This window comes from Clinocottus analis, unplaced genomic scaffold (assembly GCF_023055335.1).
Source record: "Clinocottus analis isolate CAN_PGR_092001 unplaced genomic scaffold, fCliAna1.0.p SCAF_15, whole genome shotgun sequence".
NCBI classification, from domain to species: Eukaryota; Metazoa; Chordata; class Actinopteri; order Perciformes; family Cottidae; genus Clinocottus; species Clinocottus analis.
The window spans coordinates 2,503,335-2,527,796 of NW_027175876.1; positions in this window are offsets into that span (position 1 = coordinate 2,503,335).

Consider the following 24,462-nt stretch of genomic DNA (forward strand, 5'->3'; position numbering starts at 1 on the left):
ACACTCTAAAGAGGAAAGGCTGAGACACCCTTAAGAATTGTACTGTCATTATTTATCAAATATAAGGGAACATAATCGTTGGGAAATCTGCTGCCTCTCCGATTTTGTGCTCCATCCAATAGTTGCAAAAAGTTCTATAGATGTACGTTTTTTCAGGTCCAGCATGCAAAAAAATGTTTGCTGACAGTGTGCTCTTGTAAAAAACAGCCTAGTGTTGGTTTTTGCATGCTGTGTAATATCATAATAACTGTGTGTATGTGTGCTGCTTTGTGTTATACTGCATGTACCGCTGCTCCTGTACAGTCTATCTCCCCACCGAAGGTATCATCTTCTTTCTTTCTTTTTACTTGATGATTCTCATTCGTAGCAAACAACCCGGACTGGAGTGCCAATGCCAGAAATGAGGTTCGTCAGAAATGAGGTTCGACCGGTGTCACCTGTGTGTGCTTTTGTCAGCACTGGATCCACGAAGACGCTGCTCGGCCAACGCTTGTGAAATATTGGTTGTCTTCTCCATGAACTGGAGTCTTCTTCCTGAACTGGAGTCCTCTTCCTGAACTTGAGTCCTCTTCATGAACTGGAGTCTTCTCCAAGAACTGGAGTCCTCTTCCTGAACTGGAGTCTTCTTCCTGAACTGGAGTCTTCTTCCTGAACTTGAGTCCTCTTCCTGAACTGGAGTCCTCTTCCTGAACTGGAGTCTTCTTCTTGAACTGGAGTCCTCTTCATGAACTGGAGTCTTCTCCATGAACTGAAGTCCTCTTCCTGAACTGGAGTCTTCTTCCTGAACTGGAGTCTTCTTCCTGAACTTGAGTCCTCTTCCTGAATTGGAGTCCTCTTGCTGAACTGGAGTCTTCTTCCTGAACTGGAGTCCTCTTCATGAACTGGAGTCTTCTCCAAGAACTGGAGTCCTCTTCCTGAACTGGAGTCTTCTTCCTGAACTGGAGTCCTCTTCCTGAACTGGAGTCTTCTCCAAGAACTGGAGTCCTCTTCCTGAACTGGAGTCTTCTCCAAGAACTGGAGTCCTCTTCCTGAACTGGAGTCTTCTTCCTGAACTGGAGTCTTCTTCCTGAACTGGAGTCCTCTTCATGAACTGGAGTCCATCTTCTCTGCAGTGGAAGGAAAAGAGACATCAGAAATACCTCAATATGTTTCTACTCCTGACAAATACTCCTGTTTTTTTCGACATCCTCGTGGTCTCGTCATGGTTTTCGACCATTTCAGTGGTGTGTTTCATCCACTTCCCCGCGATGCAGTCAGTCACGTAAGAGTGAAAAATGTGACTTCCCCTCAGTCCGACATTATCTCCACAGCAAGCTGTCCTCGTGTGATGAAGGGTTCTGCTATAGCCTGATCATATTACACACAGTAAGCACTACAGCTCAGGAGCCTCGGAGGCTTCTGGGCGGAGGGGGAAGACGGTTTGGTCCCTATAGCTGGGGATCCAAATGGAGGTTAAGGATTAAGGGGCCATGATGCTGGGGCTATGGGGTGGGAGCATGTGAGAGCATACTTATCAGGTGCCAAGGCCCCATCATCACCAGCTAGTGGAGCGCGAATGAATATGAAGGCGACGTTCATGAATATTCTATTGCGTGTTATCTTTCTCTTTCAACTTTCTTTTTTATCCTCTTTTCCAGCACTCTCATAATTCCTCTCTGCTACACTCTGATCTTCCCCTTGCTCTTCCTCTTCTTTTTTTTTTTTTTGCATCTTCATCTGTCTTTTCTCTCTTGCTGTGCTGTGTCTTAAGACATCGTGTCCTTTACCACACGGGGTAACAAGCACTTCCAGATCATATTTAAATCAAGCATGTTCCAAAGACTCGGAGTCTCAAACAAAGCTTCAAAAAAGGGAACGACTTAACCGCGGAGCTCCCACTGCGAATCAGTAGTTAAATCTTGGTTTTCCTTCTTTCTTTTTCCCTTTTTTCTTCATGTCCACCAGCACAGAGTTGTTGGCCATGTTCACAGTAAATCTTGGCATCCATCTTTATATGAGATAAGCACAAGGACAGAAACCAATTATTCTTTGTTTTTTTTTTCCACAGTCACAGTAATTATGCAGTTTTTTGTTTTTGCTCATAGTTTTCCACAGCTTAAAGCAATACCCCGACACCATTATCTCCCTCCTCTCCATTGGTCAGATAAGCTCGCAGCCCAGGACAAACGAGAAGACGCTACATTACGATTGTCTAAACGAGCTCACCTCGGCCAGGTTTGTGTTGTTTTTCTGAAATGTGTGCTGCTTCTTCTTCGCCATCCCAGATAAACAATCACACACACAAAAAAAGCGTGTGCAGTCTGGGGGCTCGTGCTGGCTCTGCTTAGATTGCTCGGCTCTCATTGCTTAGTCAAATCAAAATGAGTCATAATGCAGCTGTGTCCAATTTTAGTTGGCACAAGTGTCCGATCAATGGCGGCCCGCGATCTAAAACGAGCAGAAGGCCACGGCTTTGAATGTCTCTTCCCTCGCACCCCTCGGGCACGGCCTCGACAATCAGCTGGTTCAAATGGAAGTGCGAGAGGAGGCGAAAAGGGCAAACAGCATTCTGGCAGACACTCGGACTCAAACAGCGGCCCCAACGGACCATTTTCTGCCTGATCGGTTCTGGAGTTGGCAGGGGCCACACAAAAGGTCATTGTTTGGGAAGAAGACAGGAATACAATGGGCTTTGTGTGGTTGCTGTTGCTCAGCACTCTGACACAGTTCATCTTTTCCAAAAAAGATCATTTGAATGATAGAAGAAATTTCAAACAACTGGACTGATAACGTCCTTTTGGGGGATTCTAAAAACCGCCAATTCCATTTGGCTGAAGACGCTGTTGTGTTTTAACCAATGGGCACGTAAACGGTTAACACTTTCACCACTTTCACGGCACATTTCAGCACACAAAACTATGTCTGTGGCCTTGAGGAGTAACTTTCAATTCAAATTTTGATCCAAAAGCGTCGGGCTGGATGTGCTGTTTGTCCTGCCTGTCTATCCGGTGTAAATGTGTATTTGTCTTGTTTAGTGTTTATGTGCCTCTAGTGTTTTATGTATACATCTAGGGTAAGTTTTGTGGGGTTTTTTTTAGATGTATTTTCAGGCTGTCAAAAAATAATCTGGCCAGGGACAGCAGAGGAAAATTAGCCTCTGTAGCTAACTCTGACTAACTCTTGCTCACTTACAGTTGTACTGTTGATCAGTGTGCATTGTCCCTGTAAAATAAACAAAGGAAGAAGGAAGAAAGATGTGCAACCCATACTACACCAAAAGCTATGTTTTTTCTTCTTCTCTATTGTCTTCTAGCATGTTGAAATGGTTACATTTACTCTCTTTTGTTGCCGTTTTGAACATTTGACACTCCCCCAGCTTGCTGGAACCCTCTCATTCCCAACACACATCAATGGATCTTTTTCATGGCACTCAAAAACATCTTGAGGCCCTGCAATGTTAGTGACGTCTAACCCCCCCACCCCCTCCCCGCCCCTTTAAATCATAGTTGGTGTGCACTGGCGGATGCCGCAGTGGGGGCACCGGCTAGATGGGGAACAAGTGAAAGGTTGTGAGTGGATAGATGATTCGTTCACCTCCTTCAGTCTTGGGCAGCTCAGCGCTGCTGTGAACCCTCCTGTCAGACTCAGAAAAAGCCGAACACCAGATATCCCACCAGGAGATTCTGTCGATGAAATAAATCCCTGCAATCTCTGCACCCCCGTATCTTTCCCTTTCTCTTTTCTTTACTCTCTCACTCTCGCTTCCCGCACACACACACACACACACACACACACGTCTCGCAAACAATAATCAACCATGCTGCTCTTTTTTTCTGTATTTGCTGCAAAGCACAAGGAAGGGAGCAAACATGCCCCGGCCAAACCCAAATCAAAATCTAAGATAGGCACCGGATATATATATATATATATATATATATATATATATATATATATATATATATATATATATATATATATATATATATATATGTGTGTGTGTGTGTGTGTGTGTGTTTGCAGTGTGGCCATGTGGGAGGGTTATGAGTGAAAATATAATCATAAAGCAGCTGGGGGTATGAATAGCTGATCCACAGTGGCAGATAGGAGCAGACAGGGAGCGGTGTGAGGGAGAGAGAAAAGCAAACAATGAGGAAAGAGAAAATCTGCGGTTCAGGCGTTTAGCAGGCCTAGAAGTCAACGTTTTAACTATCTACGCTAGCGAATTAGCATTTTAACCGTTGCTGATTACCGCTGAAAACGAATTGCAGTTGAGGCTTACGGTATTTAGTCTGAAAGCAAAGTTTAAGACACACTTTGACATGATGATGGTGCTAAATGAAAAGTTAAGAGACCATCAAAAAAAAAACAACCACGACAGCCTCACGGTGGCGCGAGAACAAAAGTCTGAATTCAAACCTTCTGGAAACCATATGTCTGCCGTTTCGAGGTATTGCACTGGATATGGGAAAGCCCGGGAACCATGAACACTTGTACGTCATTTCATAGCAACCCATTTGATATTTGTTGAGATATATAAGTCTGAGGTGGAGCAACTGTCATTGTCATCCCTGTAGACGGACTGCTTGGTGGTTAAATATAAGATATTAATTAGAGAGGAATAATCAAACATCTAATCTTTTACCTTCTTTTCCACCACGTTTACGCACTGTAATTAATATCAAATTGAAATGACTCATCCATGTTTTTCTTAATAGAGCAATTTATCGACATTAAATTGCAAAAATACCCTGGGAGAGGTGAGAGGAGGGCGTCTAACGCGAGTGTGAAACACTTTCTCAAGGTGTAAATTGACCAACCCTTGTCTCGGCCTGTCTCAATGCCCCTGAGAGCGTTTTTTTTCTTCTTCTCTTTTCTGATGAGCTGATTTTTCTTTCCTCGGTAGCCATGCAGAAAAGTTCAATAAACTCAGCAGTTTTTACAAAACGGCTCGTATCCACCGCGGGGCGGACGGAAATTGAAAGGGCGCACACAACGGCATAAAAGCAAAGGGGTCGAGCGGGGTGAAACCAAAGCTTCATGACAGCTGCGGCTGCCAGAACACACACATGGAAACAGAATGTGTGTGTGTGTGTGTGTAAGAGAGAGAGAGAAAATGAATGCCCTATTAGCTCCACAAACCTCCATTCAGGAGGGGCCCCTGGGAGCCATTCTTTCATTTTGCTATAATCAACACTTTACCTGGTGATGAGCCACCGCTGCTCTGATGGTAATTTAGCTTTGATGTATGCACACAGTGATACGCATTATTCTATTTTGATCGGAACGGCACATGAATGCAATTACGAGGAAACTGATGATTGCGTTTTCAATCAGAAATAATTTGATGCAGGTGCAAAACCACAAAGTCAGTAGTTTCATACAGACACGATGCGTTTAGCTCAGGCTTCGGTTGTAAAGTGTGATGCCACGGTATTCTACGAATCCACATTGCAAGATTTTGTTTTTCTTCAATAGCTTACCTTGACTATTTGTCTGAGAACATTAGCGACTTAATACAAATATGTAATCAGCATGGGACAAATCCAATTTTTCTGGAAAGTGGCCAACTTAAAACATTAGTTTTTAAGTCAATTCCAATGCCGCCACAGTGATTTAATCTTTTTTTTTTTTAAAGTGAGATTTATCTTCACTTTTTAGTTGGTAATTTCAGGCTCCATCGTATGAAATAAGACGGTGAAAGCAAAAATGTTTTACTCAATTACTTGTTGGTAGTATTTCTGCAGTGTGACGAGGCACACGGCGAAAACACAACCATCCCAACCAGCATCCAAACATTCTGCGTTTCCAAAAGGTCATTGCTTGATTAATTGAAAGGCACATTTTGTTTTGTTTTTTATGAATGTGAGCAGAAAGTAGTGACAGAAAACCAACGTATCCTGAAACGAACCCTCCCTGTGTAGCTTTATCGCCCCTCTTGCAACTCGAAAATGCCAATTTTCCACCGTCTAGTCTCCATAACTATAACCGAAATCTCATTCTTTTCAAAGTCTTCTCAAGCGGTGGAGAGACTATTTTATTCTGAATGTGAAACCAACGGCGTCATCTTCAAAGTTGTGCTTAGTCATGGAGAGAGCGAAGAGAAATGAGAGTTAACCGCTTCCATCCCTTCAATTGTGTTGCTTCTTCACAACTTTCTTTGTTAATTCTTTACTCTTTCTTTCTTTTTGATTGCAACCCACTCGCTCTCCACCCTTTATTCCTTCATTACAACATACTTACACATACTTACTTATGTTCTAATGAAGCTCACAGCAGTTGTGGTTGTGTTGTTTATTGCTGACCTGCATACATTCATGAGTGCATGATAGCGTTGGATGCCCCATTGTTATTATAAAGTAAAGGAGATCATACTTGGTATGTTCACACTGGGCTGGCATGATGGAGTCACAGTCGGATACTATTTCAGCACCATGGACAGCAACGGTTGAAAGCACAATTTAACAGCTGTGTGTACGTTCGTCTGAGAGGATCTGATAGAGTTGCTGTAGCTGCTGAGCACTATGAAGCTCATTGTGACACACACACACACACACACACACACACACACACACGTGTGAGTATTCATCGAGGCCAAGAAAAAAGAGATGAGGTAATTCTCTCCTGGTGGAAAGCAATGCTATCATTAGCAAACGAGGCTAACTCGCTTCCCCTTTCCAAACTATCTGCTCATGTCGTGTCCTTTGCATTGAAAGATATGAATGTGTTAGAAATCCAAAGGAGACCTTTGTACTTTTGCTACCAGCGTTTAATAGAAAGCAAACAAAGAATGTTTGGTTTTGTTACACATAATTAAGACCGTTGACATCGACCATCCATTTTTTGAATGTCGGCCGATAGAAATGACGTTTTCTTCTAATCATTGTGCGCTTCAGACGGACCAACCTGCTGCGCCCGCCCTGTGAAAGTGACAACACAGCCACGGAGCCGGTCAACCCTCCTCCGGCTTTTGCACAGATTGCGTTTGCGTTATCGAGGCCCCACCTAAGCGACAACAGCGCCACCCGTCGCTCTCACATCCATTGGAAACAAAAGCCAACGCTCTTTTCATCGGTAATCGCACCAATCCTCCACTTTTAGGCCGGCCTGAAGGTCACCACACGGAGAGGCATTGCACCGCGCGAGCACCTGCAGCCCCGCTCATAATGAAACTCTACTGAGAACCCACCAAGGTCAAGACCAACACTCCAGCTCTGCCACCGTCCTCTCAACAGGCACCGACCGAGGCATAAGTGCATGTTTGCCTCGAGGCCAACCTCGAGGCGCGTACGTGACAAACAACCCCCACACGCACACAATCCTGCACAAATGCACACACATGCATGCGGTCCCCCCGTGTGTGTGTGTGTGTGTGTGTGTGTGTGTGTGTGTGTGCCGGCAAAGGCAAGGCAGGGGCGACGGAGTGTGTGATATCGCTGCTTGTCTGCTCCTTTTTCGGCAAAGACGGGTCAGAACAGCAGAGTCCGGGTGCATGTTCCACTGCTCCGGGTAATGACCTGCCATTTTACTCCACCTGATGTCATTTCCTATATCGCTCTGTGACAGAGAGAGAGAGAGAGAGAGAGAGAGACAGAGAGAGAGAGAGAGAGACTCAATACATCCGTTTGTGACATTTGTGTGAAATGCGTAGGCGGTAAAACAGATGTGAGAACGTCAAGACAAAAAGCAGGTGAGTCAATTGGTTTGGTACAGATTGCCTCGGCACAGCCAGGACACAGGTCCTCTCACCTGTAGCTGTAATTAATGGAGAAAAGGAACAATGGGAAGTGTGGCGAGCCAGAGGCTGGATGGGTGGGGCAGGGACACCGGTTCAGACAGGAATATAAATAATCATAATGTGCAAAGAAGGACTTTTTCTGTTTAACAAATGTTGCTGTCGCCGCAGGCAAACAGGAGACTATCCCCCTCGAGCACTTTGGTTTTATTGTTTGAGTTTATGGGGCTGTGTGTGCATGCATGCATACAGCATATGCCGCCATGTGGACCGCGCCGTGCTTTATAACCCTGATCTTTGTTCTCTGCTCATTCAAATGCTAACCTTGGAAGTTTTTCATCATGTGGGGTTTATTACCTTCTCAGTGATATAGGGAGCCATATGTTCTTTGTGCGTGGACATAATGCAACAGCTTGAGCACCTGTTAAACACAACGTGACCTCTGGCGGGCGACACATAGGCTCTTGGTTATGACCGTGTCTGCGGTTTGTGGTGATGCGTACTTCCTCTCATATTTGGAGGTATTACAGCACTTATTGCATGATAATACAGCCCTCTATACTTGCGTCAACACTGTCGACCGGTTGAAAGGCTACTGCGTGGGATTATATATCAAATACATTCACGTCAGCAACCAAGGTGCCAATTCCCTAAATGTCGTGTTGCATAAACATTCATCTTGTGCTCTTTTCGTAACGTTTGTCATCCGTTTTTTTTTTTTGCCGACGGTGCTAAATATGAAGCTGCATAAATTAATTGTTTGGCTGCTTGACATTGACAGATTATTAAAGTCAAAACTGATAACGTATTAGCAAACGACGGCTAATTTATACATTCAGCCGGCAGGACATTAGCATAAAACAACATGAGCATTAAATCATTTTGAGTCGTGTTCGTGTCCACCCGCTGGATTTAACTATATTATTTACTTTTCACTTGTTTTGGAAGTCCACAAACTATTTAGAGAAATGTATGGCTCTGATAAATACTCAATTTCTCAACTGATCTGTGCTATAAATGTAATTTATGTGTGATTCCAATCGTCTTTATCGCATTTCCATCATCAAAATCAAATGAATTGGCGCGCGCCCTGATCAAACTGATTGCGCAATCCCTCACAAACAAGGTGGAGCATGCCTTTGTGCTTCCCACGGTAATATTTAATACTTTAATACTTTAATTATCAATTTTGTCTTGCTGATTGACATGAAACCGCAGTGAGAAAGCACCGAGGGGAGGCAGACAGCACCTCTGCCTCAAGGAGCTTGTTCTGCCGTTGCTCTTCTTCGACACGACCAAAACTAAAAGGAGATAAGGACGGAGATTTTGGTCCAGAAAGGAAGATGAATGAACTTCATTTACAAGTAAAGGTCAGACAACGCATTCACCGCGCAGTCGGCGGCTATATGGCCTGTTTTTATTTGTATTGAATGATATGATCTGTGAAACGGCGACGGCGAATTAAAAGCACACAGAGGGGTGCAGAGGAAATGCTCTCTTTCTCTGGGCCGCTATGACATATGTACCTTACCTGTGTGTGTGTGTGTGTGTGTGTGTGTGAAAAAGGCTGATATGAAATATGAAAAACAACCAGTAGTCAATGTTCCAGCTAGCAATTGAATGGCGATGTAAGCTCCTTTATTGGATTCATATATTCTCAGCAGAACCTCAGCGCGGGTCACAATGTGACGTTCGGCACCGAGACCCCGTGTGAGACCTTTTGTGTGTCGCGAGGACATGGACGTTGTTGAATCATGTGCACGTGTGGTCGTACAGTGGGATGGAGTAGACGATGCACTTTGTCGTCCTTGAGCGGCTGCAGTCCATTAGTGTACATAGAAACCATGACAAACACGCATGTTTAGACGTAGAAGACATTGGACGATACATTTGATATTGACATCACAGCAGCTTGCAATGATGAGTCCTGCCTCGAGGTTGTGTGCCTCAGACGACCAGTCAAGTTGTCGTTTTCCTCTCCGCCCGCCTGTCATCATCGTATCCTGTTAGGCTTGTGTGGAGTTGTCATAATTAGCATATACATTCTTGACTTAAGGCCAAAAAAATCGTGTTTTTCTCACTTCATGCTTGAGACCAGGTGGACGTTTGTGCCAAATTGGACATAATTCCCTCCCGGGTGTTATTGAGATGCAGGGTTCACGAGGAAAGCAACAAACGGACAAACAGAAAACATTACGCCTCCGGCAACGACTGACGAGATATAAAAAGAACCTGCAGAGTTAAAGTGCAAAAGTGCTAAGTGCTACAACGCTTGTGTATTTACTGCACGTTGCTCTCTGGATGTGTGAGGATGAAATATAAAGAGAGGAGGGAAGATTTAAGGTTAACGTACAGCGCTCAGAAAAGTCTTCATGCATAACTCAGCCATTAAATGCAGATCGGGTCACTACAATAGATTAACACACTCTCTGCAAACTAATACCAGGCAAGATATTTTTTGGCATATTCATTAAATCATCTAAATATTCAAAATGAAATTAAAAAAGTATGCGAACCACTTTACAAATAACCTCTCAAGGAGCTACAAGTCCACGACTGCTTTCCTCTGACTGAGATGAAATTAGAGCGTTCTTGTAAAGTTCTGAACAAAACACATGAAAAAGATTCGGTTCCCGACACGATCTCAAGCCCGAAACTCTCTGAATCAATGAAAAGTCTCAATTCAGATCTCATCAATAAGGAAAGTGTAACGCGGACGTGGTGCTCATGGAAGGACATGAGGAGGCTTTGTTCGTCAGCAAATTAATTCATGTTTTATTAAGGTTCTGGGAAAATGTTTGATGGAAACTAAAATAAAAAACTATTACATTAATAAAGGTAATAAAGTGCGACAAATGAACTGCGTTCCGTACCTTTAAGTAAAGCATAGAAGAGGGTTCATCCTGATTTATAGATGTTTTTCTTCCCTTAAGCGTGAAAAACAATTCACTCAAATATATAAAAAATGTTGTTACAAGTTGAGGTTTCATTCAGCTAATGCTTAATGGAAGTTAGGATGTGAAACACAAAAGGAAGGAAGACATTAATATAATTTATTTTAAAAATTGGGGTGAAAATTGGCCAAAATGTGATCAACACATGCAGGTAACATCGGGTTAAGGTCGCTGCTTTTCCTCTTTTTCTTTTTCTTTTCTTTTATCAAACTGACTTTGAATGTTCAAACAAACAAAAACATGCAATTATTTTCATGTGATTATTTCAGGCACATATGTGCAGTAACATTTAAGACGGATCACTTTTAATGACAACAATTTGCAGAAATTAAGGGAATTTCAAGCACTTTACTTTCTATTTCTTGGCACTGTGTGATCAAGACGAATAAATTATAATGAACACACACACACACACACACACAAACACACACACACACACACACACACACATTTTTCTCTCTTGACTGAGTCAACACCAGTTCTAATAACTACATGTTTCAGCAATCATGACCGTCACAATAGGAAATTAGAGGAATCTCAAACAAATAAGAGTATACAAATCCACACGGTTGAAAAAAACTGCATTTTATATTATATGTATTTAACTGCAATACCTTAATAATCAAACACATATTATTCATGTACATTTATGTGAGCACGTTCTCTTATTATTGTGGTAATATTGGCTAATGCTTGACATTTTCCTCTTAGATGAGCTTAAACATGAAGCCATATTTGAGGTTTGCATACAACGAGTCATTTCTGTTGCAGGCCCCTCCTCCCTAGTTTAACTAGGGAACCCAAATTGCCTCATTTTGCCCCTCACAGACATCACACTGCAATGTTAAAGTCCACACAAGTGGCAAATTGCCTGTCCGCCTCTCATCACCACGCGGGACCATCCCACTGCTTTTGCTGCACCGTAGGAGGCCTCGTGTTTCCCAAAGTTAATTGATTTGGAAGACGTCTTTTAGTTGGATGTGTAACGGACCCAGAGGAGGGCAGGGAGGCGGGCTTCTGCTTGAATGAGATACTTTGTTCTTATAGATAATAAACCGACTTGTTTTATATGTTTTTCAACTCCCTGTGGTGGACAACAGAACCTCCACCCTGTTGATCTACTGTACGTACTGTAATCTTTTAATTGGCTCGCAGGGAGGCTCGCCACTGCGGTCGATAGCGAAACGGCAACTTTCTTCAGAGGGAAAAGACTCCACCGGCATCGTACGGTTTCTCCCTACAGAGCGGGGTCTTGACGGCATTACAGCAGACAGAAAAACCCATCTGTTGGGATGTCTTCTGCGCCAAGAAATGTCATTAAATTCATTTTATTTTCCATTTAAATTACTGTCTGTCATCAAACTCAATAGCACACATCTACATGTGGAATTGCTCTCTGTATCTGAGAATAAAATCGGAGATTTTACATCATTAAAAGTGAGTTGACTGCTTCTGTTTTTTGGAGGATGAACGTCAAACTTTCCCTTCTTTTTTTTTTTACTTTTTTGTTGTGATGGTCGTCCTCCTCCGTGAGCGTCTCTGTTCTCTCATCTAATTAATCAAAACGACAGTTCGATGAAACGAGCCGCGCGTGGAAAGGACATGAAAGCTAAAAGGTAATCCAATTTCTATTTAATGTGATATTCTTAAATTCCCCCGCAGACCTTTCGGGGAAAGCCATGATTAGAGACGATGAACGCCTGTCATTTCATTCCAGTATTTCATCAAATGAGATCTATTAATAAAATGTGAGTCCAGGAGATTAGTCGTTTCCTCCTCTGCACAGCAGCAGAGTTGATTGTGGGAAGACATTAATGAAAAATCCGTATTCATCATTTGTCAGCTTCCACTCAATCATCATATTTTGATTGCATTTCATGACGAAAAAAAATGGCCGATTGACCGCCATCTAGACTTCACTAAGAAGGATAGGGCACAGATGTTTGAGCTTTCTCTCATAAGTGGATATATATCATTACATTCACAAGGCAGGATCTTTTGCTGCTTGAGATGCAGCTCTTCGCTCCACCAGTGAATGTCACACGGCTTATCTCCATCCTGATCAGCCAGCGCATCAAAGGGAAACCTTTCGGGATTGTACGTCAAAAATTTGTAAAGTAAGGGGCAGGACAAACAACGCGAGTCACTAAAAGGAGGGGAATTCCTCAAAGAGTTTGCTCATGCACACACACACACACACACACACACACACACACACACACACACACAGAGAGAGAGAGATCAGTTCAGAGCCACGACAGTGACATCTTTGATTTGTATCCTGCTCTGGGACTTAGATTCAGACTGCTGACAGCGATGCAGCGCACACACTTTACAAACTTGAATTTATTTGAAGAAAAGCATTCCCCTTGACTAAAGAGGTCAAAGTAAGAAAAAACTATAAAAAAAAAGGTTTTATGGAGCAAAGAGAATGGAAATAAATCTGAATAGAGGTCTGAAAAGTGGCGCAAACATCCATGTCCCCACCAGAGTTAATAGCAATACTTTTGAATTGTTAGCATGTAAAATGTTCAATTAAGATTACACCAATTAACAAAACGTTTGAGAAATTGTTAAAATCTTTATTTAATCCTGATTCATCATCTATCTTAAAGAAAAAGAAGGCGAGGCTCTTCAACATTAGAGCTATTAGCTGCTAAACGTTTTCTAGCATGTTCACTTTGTTAGCATGAGCTAAGTTAGCGAGTCCTTCCTTCCTGCTGCTGTCAGGCTGCACAACCAGCTGAGCTCGACCACAAAAACACTTTAATTACTTCAACTGGTGCAATATAAATACATTTTTAAACAAATTGTATTCTGTTTGTATATATATATATGATATTGCTATTGTGGATTCTTTACTGTTTTTATTACTGTTTTTTATATTACTTGTTTGGTGTTTTACTTTACTATGCGTCTCTTGTGTGCACTTTACCTGTCTGCTGCTATAATCCTGCAATTTCCCCACTAGGGGACTAATAAAGGAATATTTTATCTGATCTTATTTTGTCCTAATAAAGCCTTCAGAGCTGGCGGCGTGTCGACACATTGTTTTTTTCTTCAACATTAGGCCTCGGTCGAGTGCGTCAGACTCTGCGTCACGTCCTGTTCATCACCCAGCAGTCAGTTTTCAAGTAGCATATAATTATGTACCATGTACTTAAAGTCCCTGACGGACAGAGCATCAGAAACTACTTAGTAATTATTGTCGATGTATCAGGTTTCAGAAAACTGTTGGAAGCCAATCATGTATTTTACCAGTCAATGCAGAGGGTTCATTTCTTTTTCATTCTGCCTTTGCATGAGTAGGTGTTGGGTTGGTGGCTGCGCTGTGCTTCCGTAAGGATGATTTATTAGCTTCCCAACCAGCAACCACTCGGATTTACAGGGGGGGGAAAGAGTGCAAGACAGCATGCTGACCTGTGTAACTCTGCATAAACACCCCAGGGCCGTATGTCTAAATGTTAAATCACACTTGGAGTGGTGGGTAATCTTCATGTACATACTGTATGAGGTGATAAGTGAATCGGTTTGTCGCATTCTGTGTCTGCAGTGCAGCTTTTAAGTAAATCCAACTACCTGCTTTGAGTCGGAGACCATCTTTTCTCTGGCGCCAAGCCAAGCCGCCGCCCCCGCACTCAGAAACCAAACACTCTGCAGCCTTTGCACCGAGACAAATCGCTTCTGCAAATTACCTGAGAAATACTCTGCCTGTGATTGTGTCTGTTTACACTGCGTGTGACCGAGCACCTGAGGCGGCGGCGATGGATGCAAGGTGTATGAAACCTAATAGCAATCTGGACCGGGGAAATATTTATAGTTGTGTTGTCCGTGAGGAAGTAATATTCCTTTTTATTGTTTCTTCAATTATAGATAATGGGGGGGAGGAAATTGAGTCCGGTCGGTGTGTTTTAGTGTGAAAAACGCTCAAGAGAGACACATGCAAAACCTTCAAAGCTGTATAATAATTACTGAAACTGAATATGCTGAAATTGGGAAGACGTTTTTCAATCCAAATGAATGCATGTTACCTCAATAAAAAGCAAACAATGTAACCACATAATGTATGTTTGTTTAAATTATTGCTTAAATGTATGCCACAAGTCATGTCATTGTCATTAACAATGACAAGTTGTTCGATTAAATGTGTAGGTAAGCGTCGCACCACTCACTTTCACCTGCAGAGCATTATCCACTGGGTGATAGTCTTGTCACGGGGAGCTCCAGCTCGCTCTAAATCACGCCTCCTCCCCTTCATCATCACGCCACGTCAAGACAGTAGGTGTCTGCAAAGACTGTGTGATTGACAGAATACGACCCACTGGAAAAACAGTGGCCGCAGGAGACGTAATACACATTTTATTTCAACTCAACAAGTGGCAGTATATGTACTGCTTTGAAATATTCATATTTCATGATTTAATATCAGTCGATGCATTTAAAATACAATATTTTTCAATAAGAATTAAGTTAATTCATAGTTGTATTATTATAACGGCTGCACACATTACTTACCTGTATACTATACGTACTGTAAAGGGAGGGAAATGATTGTACTGACCTTTTAGAAGAGAGCGCTGTCGCTTTAAGAGAGTTTTAAATCCGTTAACAGAAGTTGCAAAACAAAGATGGACGTGTTTTTGGCCGTTCAGTTCACGGGAGCAACGGCTCAAAGTCAAAGTACAAGACAGGTCACACAGTCTCGCCAAAAAAAACTGAATTAAACTCACCGAGTTGTCTGCCGTCGCAACAGCTACGTTTCGCTAAACCGTTAGCCGTTAGCTGAACACATTGCAAACTGTAATCGCCTCACTGTGGGTGCAGAGTAGCGGATGGGAGGGAGGGGGTGGGGGGGGTCCTACTGGACTTGGTTAGGAGTAGTGAGTCAATGGCAGTTTAAAACAAGCAATAAAAAGAGTTTTAAGAATGTTTTATACATCGCAACCACGAGCAGAGCGTCAGCGTGCAGCTGGAACCGGACACAGAGGATGAGGTGCAGTTTGCTGCAGCAGCATGCAGGATTAGCCGTGGACAGACACAGAGGTGCACACCCACACACACGCTTGTCACTTACTCAGGGACTCGCAAACAGACTCAATCATAGAGGCACACTGTGAATGATCACATGATCCTCCATAATTATGGGAATAAAAATGTATATTTCGAAATTTTCCAGTCAATATTGAGCTTTCCTCACACAATATTAATTGAGTGCATGTACACTTTTGTATTGACTTTCAGGTTGTTTTTTTTACAGGTTTCTTTTATTATACCTTCCAATATCCAACATTCACAACATATAAAACAATGACAATGAATATATAATGATAATGTATGTTTACTTGGTAACAAACGATGAGCAGCCAGATCTAATGGAATCGTGAAAGTGGAAACTTCTTCCAGAAAAGAAAAGTTTTTTTTAACTAATAGTCTTTGCTGTAATCAGACCATAGAGAAGAAGTTTGTGCTGAGCTCCCTTATCAGACAGTTAAAAAAAATCCAATACCTCGCTATCCGGGGACAAAGGGTGAAGCTAGAGGAGATTTATTTAGAGGAGTGTGTGTTGTTATTATTACTTTTATTAGTATTTTATAGCTTGGTCTGCGGATAACCCGCAACTGAATGAGACAACGCCTCGAGTTGATATGAAGGACTCGCTTCCAGGTTTTCATGGAGTGACAGATTTATCTGAATTGTAAAGGTGTCTTTCAGAAGTTTTTTTTTTGGGGGGGGTCGAAGCACTTTCAAAAGAAGGAGAGCGGGGCGCGCACATAGTTTCTGACTTGCAGAAATGACTCCTTGGAAGTTAATACAATTCTTAGAACTGACACAAAAAAAGGAGGTAAAGCTTCCACTGCGGTTAAAATGTTTCCAATTGTGTGAGTCTCTCGACTGTAAGCCTCCATTACCAAGATGTGACGGTGGGACCGAAGGCTGTGGGGAAGAAGGAAACCACGGGGTAGCAGAGAAGAGTGAGAACTAATCCCCCAATGCGTCTTACTTTTGCTTCCAGGTTCTGACTACTGTGAGGTTTCCACTGTAAACAGATTTATCCCGAGCCATTGGAGACCGGCTCACCGCACCAACCGTAATAGCCTCCATTACAGCCGTTCGTGAGGCTGTATTTCTTCGCAGTATTTCCCGTTGGTGATCTGTGCCTCCAACGTCGGCAACGGCATTGATAATGCAGCAGGGATTACATATTTTTAGATGGGTTTGACCATGTGAACCTGCTGCAAAGCGAGCGCGCGAGGCTGCGCCTCTGCAGATTTTCGGGTAAAATGTTGTGTTCATAATTGTCGAGCCAAGACCAAGCGCTTTAACTGCATGTGTGTGAGCGTGTCTCTTTGAATATATGTATATATAAAATATGAAATAGCCCTGTTTCTGGTAGTTGGACGTGAATGACAGTATCGCTGATGGGTTTGGGTTCGAAAATTGTTAATCTCCACTAAAGTAAACTCCCTCTCACATTGAGTATTCAAGTGGTGCAGACGGCCGTGTGTTTGTGTGGGGAAACATGCTCTGCTGGTGAGTTGCACCAACTTGGCACCGGGTGGGTGGCCTCAAGCATTCATTCTGAATTCATGAGTTCAGGGAAACCGCACACACAGAGACAATCACCAAAAAAAAAAAAGAAAAGAAAAATCTATGTTTGCTTTACATGCATACTGTGTACACGCCGAATGAAATAACTTGGAAAGCATACAGTACGTGCACAGCCAGCATCTCATCGCGCAACACACACACACACACACACACTCAAACAAGTAACGCTTCGACTTCCACGAATGCAAACTCCCACTTCGAGTCTTCGGAGACTCTGAACAATATCTTTTTTTGACATTTATGGGAGTGTTTGGATTTTTATGCTGCGACTGTTGCTGATCAATAGCAGGGGTCAAACGCACCTGAAGCTCTCTCTCTCTCTCTCCTTCTCTCTCTCTCTCGCTCTCTCTCTCTCTCTCTCTCTCTTTCTCTGTCACCCTCATCCATATCATGAATGGCTAACATACAGTAAGAAGCTCAGAGGTCAGTACAAGACGTGAAGAAGATACTGTAGAGACGCTAAACCGACCACAACGTCATGGTCTTTACAAACGACCGTGCCTTCCTCCCAAAAGGATTGCATCTCTCATTTTGACATATTGCTAGCATTTTATAATAACTACACGCCACCAGGAACTACCTGAATTGATCATGACAATTATTAATGCGTTGTAAAGCGCAGGAAGTCCTCACTTTCGATGAGGTCACAGCACAAAATACTTAACTAACGACTAGTAACTCCCTGAATTAATCATGAATTGCATACAAAAGGGTTACTATGTCGAACAATGTCTTATAAATGATGAATCAAGTGTTTCCTCATGCTTAACTAATGCTAATAAAGTGCTACTAACATGTGTTCTAATGCACTGAGTGTATCACTTTGTGTGCAGCAGCAGCAGCATCCTGCGAGCTGATTGGTTTCTCTCGGTGGACATATTGCTCACACAGTGTTGTGGTCCAAGTGAAAAAACAGCTGCATCCACTTTAAGGCTGACCTGTTACCCCTGTATCATCTCTGTGTGTGGGGCAGTGTGTGTATGTGTGTGTGTGTGTGTGTGTGTGTGTGTGTGTGTGTGTGTGTGGAAGCAGAGGGCATGAGGCGCTTGTTCATGGATACATCAGATCAAAAACACACAGCAACTCAAATATACTGAGGTGGAGGATTTGTTTTCTGCTGCGGTAAGATAATAAACCTGGCGCCCTGAGGTTTTATACAGAATGTCATGTTGTTTCACAAGTTCCTCCCCACTGTATAGACCGGATTAAAGGGATATTTCACTTTGGAAAATCATTTTATATGTGGGTAGCAGAGCCCAAAAAAAAAAAAAAAAAGAGTGAAAAATATTGCTGTCCTTATTGTGAACCAGAACTTTCTGTTCTGTCTTTGCTGTTATGTTCTTGCAATACATATTTTGACTGCTGTGAAGTCTGATTGCAGGTTTTGTGGTGGTGGATTGATTACTTGCTGCAAGAAAATACGTTTGAACTGTCTTTGTAGACTTGATTTCTCCAAGAAAAAAACTTGCATTGGCTTGAGACGGTGCAGTGTGCAGAGGTTTCAAACGCTTGTTAAATAATAGAATATGACGGGTGCTTTTGTGTTGAGGAAAAGTCTTGTCTTTTCTCTTTTTTTATGATAAAGAATGTCAAGATAGAGCATCTGGACCATTATTTATATTCTACGGTTGTTTTTAGTTTTAGTTCTCTGGTTCCTCAAAGAAAAAATATATTGTTTATGTTGTGGTTTGGTTCATGTTCACATGTTAGTTTTGTAATATTTGAGATTGCATTTAGTTCAAAGGACTGCTGAAGTGGAGCCTCAGAGAACTGCTAGCATGCTTATAAAACAGACAAACAATGGATTTAAATATCAACTTTTGAATAGCTAACTATCACAAAATCATCCAGGAAAACAAATAGACGCGTCAAACAGGTCAGGAAAACTATTTCAACTAACCTCAGCAAACTTTATCACACTTTAACTGGAACCTTTGTGCTGTTTTCAAAACACTTTTTCGCTTCTGTGTCAGGTTTCGTTTGATTAATGAATTGTGCAAGCGCAACTGTAATGTCATCCAGTGGTGACGACTATTTTTGTCATGGTTTGAGTTTAGTTTCCTGTTTTATTTTGTAGTTTTGTTTCCTCTGTGTCTCTGCACTTCCTGCCCTGGCGATTGTCGGTCTACCTGCTTCCTGATTGTGTGTTCTCTGCACCTGTGCTGCCCTCGTTGAGTCCACCTGTTGCTCGTTACCTCCTCTTGTAGTTAAACCCCTTTTGTCTCCTGTCTCCTGATTGGTTCGTACTGGTAAGTCTCGTCCTGTTCCTGGTTTGCCATTCATGGTCTGCTCTTTGAGAACCCTTTTTGTTTAAATTAAATATTCTTTGAACTGTTTCTCTGCGTTTTGGGTTCTACTTCCTCCAACCCCCTGATAGATTTGAAGCCTCAAATTCAGCCATTTGGACATCGCCATCTTGGCTTTTTTGCAACTAGTGACCGGCGTGACCGTATTTGGATGGTAGAGTGACGCAGAGACGCCAATCACAGTAATCCCGCCCTCAGCATACGCCGCTTCATGGGTCTGTTTTTACTTTAAATGGCACCATAATTTACAAAATGAACATCATGCTGTGTTGAAGACTTGAAACTAGCAATTAAGGCCATAAAGTAATGTTAAAAATAGTTTTTTTAAGGTAAAAAAATCCAGTGAGTGGTAGAGTAATTTCACCATAGACTTCCATACAATTCAACACTTCCTCATTGGCTTCACTTTTCAAAAACTGGAAGTTGCCGCCTGGTGGAAACATAGAACATTGCACTCAACTTTGTACCCGACATCATGGTTGGCTGCGTTTCTTCTCTAACATTTGGGCTTGTCATGTGTTCCTGCATGATGTCATAGCTGACAGCCAGACGTGTAATGGCGCTGTCCTGTGCTCAGCTGATCGATGCCAATTCTGTCCAGCATTATGGCGACAGAGAAATACTTTTCTTTTTGACGGCTTGTCGCTCTAAAACTTTTTTTGTACCGATCTGTCTCCAACTCAGTTCTATAAACAGATATCATAGTTTCATTTCTGCTGCCCCAGTGAAACAGCAAAGCACCTTCTGCAGGGATCCTTGGAGGAGTGATGGCAGAGGCCGACAGCCTCCGGCTTGGAACAGTATTACTGTCACAGAGCTGCAATGTACTCAATCTGGCTTCTCCCCGAACAACTACTCTGCTCCCCGGGCCAGTCATTTTCCGAGCCGGGGTTGTGTCGATATTGACCTCCCACTGGTACACGACTCTCCTTTCATCATTCCCTCCTTCTACCCTGCAGGAGTAAAGAAAAATAGGCACCGTTCCCTCAGTGCCTGGATGCATGAGCTCTTTGGTGTCTGTCAGAAGTTATTGTGTGGGTTTGTTGTTAGCGAGCGTGTGTGTGTGTCTGAATGCATGGGACTCTCCTCCTGAAATGCATTCAAGTGGAAGAGATTACCATAAAAGTTAGTTGTTACTTCTTTCAAGGTTGCAAAAGTAAATCATGAAAGTACAAATATGCAAATGTTCCACGCGTTCTACATTGTTTGATTTTTAAAGAGCTTCACACATCCAGAGCGTACGTGAAGCGTAATGCATATCGTTTTTATCGTGGCCTTTTGTGCACCGTCGGCATATTCGTAAAAACATGCAGCTCATTATTCCCCAATGGATGTTTAATTCATGAAGAGGCAATTGAATTATCCAATTCCTTTCCTTTAGAAACGAGAGGCGGTTCTTGATGCGGAGCTGGTGCGCTGCTGTCATAAAGACTAATAAGCCGAGGAATGGATAATGTCACATGCATACTTCACCGAAAATATAGTACATTCCTCTTTCGTGCACTTAAACTGCTTCAAGTCCGCAGCCTTGTGTTTTAAAGGTTGTAGCTACACTTTGTCAAGGGAGCTCACTTTTGTCATTTTATGCTTTAAATGTGCTGTACAAGCAGAAAAAAGGTGACATAAGTGAGACTGTGTCATTGCACTTTGAGTGACTTCCCCTTTAAGGAAAGCAATGTCGAACATACAAACTTTCTATAGCTGCAAAATGCAAATAGAATCTGGATACTTTCCACCTTGACGAGCTATTTATGTAAAGTTGCTTTTCTTCCCACCACATCTGATAATGCGAGGAGCCAACACAGCACATTTTGTGCAGAACAATGTAGATCTGTACACCTGATCTGCAAACAGGGGTGCATGAATATATTGCAGAACAAAGATAATGTGAATTTATTATTGTTTTGTTTGGTTATTTAGATCCGGCCCTCTAAGCACACTCCTGTGGCTCTATTGACTGTAGTTACTGTATATCACCTTAATCATCTTCAAGTGATGTTAGCTTAATAAAACATTGCAATGATTCCAAAAATCCCATCAAACAGCGGTACCAAATTACCTTTTGGCACTTTTTCCACTTCTGCCCTCGACTTTCAGGCGCGTAGACAGTAGAAATAAAGACTGACCTTGGTGTAACATCCATCCCAGTGACCTCTTGCTTTCACACATAATCACTCATCGAGAACATAATATCTCACTAATGATCCCAGTAAGTGGTCCTTGGAAAATATGAATACCAAAAAAAAAAATTCTGTGGCCTTGAAATGAGGTTCGAAGCAGCTGTTTGGATTCAGAACGAGCGAGAAAGTCTCTCGTGTTTCACTGAGGGGGAACCGCAGAACCAAACAGATGCTGTAGAGGCAATCAGGTCTTTTAAAAGAAAAAGCACCAAATGCTACCGCACGAGAAGTGGAATTTCTGTTTTTGACCAAGATGGCAAATTAATATGCAGAAAAGTAGCGGAACGTTTCAGAAGATAAAAGGATATTGGCATGCAAAAAACTAATTTTCTTCTTAACTACAAGCCACTGACGCGAAGTAAAATAAGATTATCATCCCAAAACCACATGAAAACAAAGACTTGGCAAGCAAATAAGAGAAGCAACACAGAGCAAAGATGGGAAGCTGGAGCACAATGTCACGAGACGTTTTAGATAACGCCCTCCATTTCTATTATATTAAACTAAAGAACATTTTCCCAGAATAAACCAAATCCGAAAGCCGTATTTTAAAAAAATGAGCACAATTAGGTGGAAATGAGAGGAATTTGTGAAAGGACATATGGTCCCACGGCTTATGAGATTAGCGCCCCACTGTGCATTTGATATTCTCTAATTTCAGAAAAACCCATCACGTTATTTAGTCATAGTTTTTGCTTTGGGGCGACACAAAGACGACTGCGCCGTTTGAGTGACATCCCCCTCCGAGCGAGGGGGCGGATCTCTTTCACCCGTTTGGAGGCTGAAAATGTCGAGCGTGTATGAAAATGCAAGAAGAGTAGCACCTGGCATATTGTTTTGCATTAATTATCTTATTTATCAAGTTGACCTTTCTCGCACCGAGATCTAAAAAAATCCCCCTCATTGGCTTGAGTTCGAAAATTAGATGTCAAACTTAATAAATTCATTGTTCCACTTTTTGTGAAACATGTTTTTGCCGCATAAGACAGGAAACGGGGGGGAAAGCTAGCTCGACTCTGTGCACAGGACCATTTGTTTAACTTGCTTAATTTTGCATTTGCTTGGGCAAAAAAAAATAATTTTGATCCTGTGATTTTATTTTGAAGGGACTTTTTTTGCAGCCCAGTGTTGTTTTTTTCGCCGGCTCGTCCCTCCATGTTTTCAGCAGCGTGTGCCAGGTTGGGTCAAACCAACCTGATATGGGGGAGACTTTAGGTTTTTAGGATAATTAAATTAAACATCCTACTGAATATAAAATGTGGCTTATTGATTGAAAATGTATTAAATAAATGTCTTTGAAAAGGATTTTTTTAATCAATGCCAATTTGAAACTATATCTCAGGTTCAAACTGCACCATCTTTGCATTAAATACATTTGAGAAGTTGAGAATGTTCCTCGATCTGGGTCGCAACTCGCCATTAAGGGTGATGCTGGGTCCCGGAGCCGGACCAGTTGAGACCCACTGGTTTAATCTTCACAAAGATCCAACAAACGGAAAAGTTGTGGTTTTACACACGGCTGTATTTCTTGCACGCGTGGATGTAAGAACGGTATAAATATTCAATTGATCCCTAATGGAACTGCGTGATTAGTCTTGAGAGTCTAATAATGGTGCAGACAATTAGATTGCATTTAAATATATTGTACAACGCATTGATTCTGCTATCTCTGTGTGAAAATCAATATTCATTTTCTTATCTGTACAAGATTCAACGTGTGAGATTCAGCACTTTAATCAAGATCACTTCATTAAGATAGATGCTTGACTTAAACTTTATTACTTTTGTCATATGACATATTTTTTACATACATGAAATTTGGTCTCTGCCATGTCGGAGCGGTCGGCTGCTCTGAGGCGCCCGAGGGAGCTACTGGCGGGTTCAGTGTCTTGCTCAAGGGCCACAGCTTGCTCAAGGGCCACAGCCGCTCCTCGATGACAGCTCCCCAAATTTTCGGCTGCGTATGAGCTTCTAATGGCTTCTCCGGGCCTTTCTTTTAACCTTCTGTCAGCCGAGGACAGAAGTGGGAGATTTCGCGGTGGCCTCTGATGCCGCCTGAGGGAGGTAAGTCTGCCCAAAAGTAAAGGCCAAATAGGGAAAGAATTACAGCAAACTGTAATATGAGTCTGAGCAATATTTCCTGGAGAAAGCCCAACTCTCCCTGGATTCAGCTTCTTATATATTACTTTTAAAAAAAAGAATCCAATTCCACCTCTTTGCCCCTGTGTGTCTTCTTCTCGTTATGTGCCATTGTTCCCCGTATAGCTTCCCTGTGTCAGGGCTCCCTTCTTACTGGAGTTTAATCCTTCCGCTCTGTTCTTCCTCTTATCCCACATTTCTGTCTCACTGTTTCCCCCTCATCCCCGGTATAAGCCTTTTCTTTTCACAGCCGTGTTGTCTCACCTCTGCTCGGCACGGACTTAAACTGTGGGGGGAAAAGCAACGGCGGCGCACAACGTTAGCAACAACAGCGTGCAAGTCTTTGTACCCTCCCCTCCAATTTCCTCAGTTCACTCCTTCACCTCTCGCTCCCAACCATCCGCAACAATGACCTCCTTCACCCGCGCACTACGTTCTTCTTCTTCTTCTTCTTCTTTCCCGCCTCTTTTCCCGCCTCTCCGGGGCTACGGCGTGTTAGCGGTGGGAGCTGCTCCAATTCCATCTCCCCGCGTAAATGACTGCGAGGAGATAAAGAAGACGGG